General features: G+C 47.8%; 1 pseudogene; it reads right to left on the bottom strand.

The window, feature by feature from the left end:
- Nucleotides 1-2,532: 2,532 nt before the first annotated feature.
- Nucleotides 2,533-2,773, bottom strand: LOC139279916 (U2 spliceosomal RNA; annotated as a pseudogene).
- Between the last annotated feature and the right edge of the window lie 1,468 nt (nt 2,774-4,241).

Raw genomic sequence — 4,241 nt, 5'->3', positions numbered from 1 at the left:
TCTGCCCCGAGAGCGCGCCAAGCCGCGCGCCGCTCTGATTGGCGACGACGGGCCGGAAAGGGCGAGTACCCATTAACTGTGTATGTCTCTCTCCACAGATGCTGCTGGCTGTTACCACATTTCGCTGACTTTGTTGTGTGATGTACAATCAGACTGGCTTCACCGCGATCCATCGGGCAGGGCATTAACATAATTAAGAGCTGGGTCGCCAACTCTGCTTTCACCTCAAAGCAACAGTAAAGAAATACTTGCATTTATATAGCGTTTTTCACGACTGACCACCGGCCGTCCCTAGATGCTTTACAGCCAATTAATTACTTGTGTACCACAAGCTCCCACAAACAGCAATGTGATAATGACCAGATCCCTTCCGGTTACAGTCGAGCCAGGGTGCCCCTGGAGATGGAGCACGCGGTGTCCACCGGTACGCTCGCGGCCTTCTGCGAGAGGTAGGCGCCGGAAGCACTGGGGTGCATCATCACCCCCGGCAACCAAATTTGAATTTGACCATTTCAAGTTAAAAGTTTAATTTGTCAGTTTTAGTGTCCCTTTAATAAGGGGCACTTGATTTATTGTTTTACTAAAATAGTTGTGATAATGACCAGATAATTTTTTCTTAGTGATGTTGGTTGAGCAATAAATATTGGTCAGGATCCCAGGGATAACTCCCGTGCTCTTCAAAATAGTGCCACGGGATCTTTTATATCCACCTGAGCGAGCAGACGCGACCTCAGTTTAACATCTCATCTGAAAGACGGCACTTCCGACAGCTCTCCCTCAGTACTGCACTGAAGTGTCAGCCTAGATTTATGTGCTCAAGTCCCTGGAGTGCGACTTGAACCCACAACATTCTGACTCAGGTGAGGGTGCTACCCACTGAGCCACATTCAGCCCCTCCAGCTTGTTCCGCCATTCAATGAGATCATGGCTGATCTCTATCTTAACTCCATCCACCTGCCTTGGCTCTATATCCCTTTATACCCTTGGCTAGCAAAAATCTATTGATTTCAGATTTAAAATTATTAATTGAGCTAGTATCTACTGCTTCTTGTGGAGAGACTTCCACACTTCTACCAGCCTTTGCGTGAAGAAGTATTTCCTAACTTCTCTCCTGAATGGCCTTACTCTGATTTTAAGGTTTTGCCCCCATTTCTCTTCTCCTTCCGACCTGTCTGCAGTCTTTGACACATTTGACCACACCATCCTCGTTCAGCCCCTCCTCCATTGTCCAGCTGGATGTGACTGCTCTCGCCCGGCTCCAGTCTTATCTATCCTGTCGTGGCCAGAAAACCATCTGCAATTGCTTCTCTTCCCGCACCATTACCGCTGGTGTCCCCCAAGGATCTATCCTTGGCTCCCTCCTATTTTCCATCTGCATGCTGACCCTCTCACTTAAATGGGAGGGCCACTGCGCATTCTGTAATGCCTCTGATGGCCTCCACTAGGCCATCAGGGCAGTGTGGTACCAGGGCTGTAGCCCGGCACCCAAAATAGATGGCAGCCCGGACCACGCTAGGGTACAACTATTAGAGCCAACCGGAGAGTTGGCAAAACCACCAAAATGGTGGCACCGGGCGCTGGCGACCTCCCCTTTAACTTCTGCCCCGCGAGCAGATATTGGCCGCTTCGCGACCTGTGAGGCTGGTGCTAACACCCGCTCATGCCAGCTTTGCAGGCCACAGGGCAATATCTGCCACGGTGCGGAAAGGGCTTGGCGCGCACTGCGATGACTTCATCGCTAGTTGCAGGACAGCCTGGGGCTCTACACGTGGAGCGCGCCGTTGTCATGACAGCGCCTCCATTACTACCATTATTCCCCGGGAGCCGGTAGCGACCTCCAGGTGAAAAGTATTTCCGGAGGCACAAACGAGCGACACAAAAAGGGGACATGTAGGGTATTCCTGTCATCATTAATTCAGTTCAGTTTCTAAAATTAACGCTTGTACTGCCTGGACCAACATAGAAATCACTGTTACTCACATACAATATTGTGTTCTTAAAGTTCCACGTGAGATTGTTTCATCCAAGAGCCATATTGTGTAACAAATTGTGTAAGAGTACAATCTAGAGACTAGCATTTAACCCCTTGAGTGTTGATTCCACAACAGCAACAACTTGCATTTATACAGCGCCTTTATTATAGTTCCAAAGCACATTACAAGTGCGCTATCAAACAAAATTTGACATGGATTCTATTACTATTGTTTGTCAGTATTGTACAATCAATGTCTTAGTACTTTTCCGTGCAACTGTGGAAATAAATTACATAAAATGTACAGCACAGAAACATGCCATTCGGCCCAACTGGTCAATGCCGATGTTTATGCTTCATACGAGCCTCATCCCACCCTTCTTTATCTCACCTATCAGCATATCCTTCTATCCCTTGCTCTCTCATGTACTTTTTTAAAAATGTTTTATTCGTTGCCAATCTTTCCAATTCTTTGTCAGATCATAAACGGCAAAGGTCACCCTGGGCCCATTCAAGAATCACTCTGCGCCAATGTTTTTGCTCTTAGCCAAAAGGCCTAGAGCCAAAGCACCGTTCCTGGAAGTACTACAATACCAGGTTCGTGCCATGGAGGTGGCTGGGTCAAGCCCCCCCACCCACCTCCATGGAGGTAGATGGGTCAAACCTCCCCCACCCACCTCCTATTTCCAAAAAGCATAGGAGAACCACCTTCCTGATCCAGGGAGAACCACTTTCTGGTCATGGTTACTCCCCTGTCAGGTCAGTTACGCATGATCTTAGCCAAAAGGCCGAGATTGCTCTCTCATGTACTTATCTAACTTCCCCTTAAATGCATCCATGCTATTCACCTCAACTACTCCATGGGGCAGATTGTTCCACATTCTCACCACTCCCTAGGTAAAGAGGTTTCTCCTAAATTTCTTACTGGATTTATTAGTGGCTATCTTATATATTTATGACTCTTAGTTTTGGACTCCCCCACAAATGGCAACATCTTCTCTCGTCTGCCTATGAAACTCCTTTATAATTTTAAAGACCTCTATTAGTTTTTTTTTATTCGTTCATGGGATCTGGGCGTTGCTGGCAAGGCCAGCATTTATTGCCTATCCCTAATTGCCCTTGAGAAGGTTGTGGTGAGCCGCCTTCTTGAACGGCTGCTGTCCATGTGGTGAAGGTACTCCCACAGTGCTGTTAGGGAGGGAGTTCCAGGATTTTGACCTAGCGATGATGAAGGAACAGCGATATATTTCCAAGTCAGTATGGTGTTAATTTTGGAGGGGAAATCGCAGGTGGTGTTCCCATGTGCCTGCTGCCCTTGTCCTCAGTGGTAAAGGTCATGGGTTTACATAAGAACATAAGAAATAGGAGTAGGAGTAGGCCATTTGGCCCCTCGAGCCTGCTCCGCCATTCAATAAGATCATGGCTGATCATTCCCTCAGTACCCCCTTCCTGCTTTCTCTCCATACCCCTTGATCCCCTGAGCCATAAGGGCCATATCTAACTCCCTCTTGAATGAACTGGCATCAACAACTCTCTGCGGCAGGGAATTCCACAGGTTAACAACTCTCTGAGTGAAGAAGTTTCTCCTCATCTCAGTCCTAAATGGCCTACCCCTTATCCTTAGATTGTGTCCCCTGGTTCTGGACTTCCCCAACATCGGGAACATTCTTCCCGCATCTAACCTGTCCAGTCCCGTCAGAATCTTATACATTTCTATGAGATCCTCTCTCATCCTTCTAAACTCCAGTGAATAAAGGCCCAGTTGATCCAGTCTCTCCTCATATGACAGTCCAGCCATCCCTGGAATTAGTCTGGTGAACCTTCGCTGCACTCCCTCAATAGCAAGAACGTCTTTCCTCAGATTAGGAGACCAAAACTGAACAGAATATTCCAGGTGAGGCCTCACTAAGGTCCTGTACAACTGCCGTAAGACCTCCCTGCTCCTATACCCAAATCCCCTAGCTATGAAGGCCAACATACCATTTGCCTTCTTCATCGCCTGCTGTACCTGCATTCCAACCTTCAATGACTGATGAACCATGACACCCAGGTCTCGTTGCACCTCCCCTTTTCCTAATCTGCCGCCATTAAGATAATATTCTGCCTTCGTGTTTTTGCCCCCAAAATGGATAACCTCACATTTATCCACATTATACTGCATCTGCTATGCATTTGCCCACTCCCCTAACCTATCCAAGTCACCATGCAGCCTCTTAGCGTCCCCCTCACAGCTCACACCGCCACCCAGTTTAGTGTCATCTGCAAACTT

This window comes from Pristiophorus japonicus, chromosome 1 (genome assembly GCF_044704955.1).
Source record: "Pristiophorus japonicus isolate sPriJap1 chromosome 1, sPriJap1.hap1, whole genome shotgun sequence".
NCBI classification, from domain to species: Eukaryota; Metazoa; Chordata; class Chondrichthyes; family Pristiophoridae; genus Pristiophorus; species Pristiophorus japonicus.
Note: the sequence above shows the minus strand (reverse complement) of the source record. Positions and strands in the feature narration are given on the sequence as shown.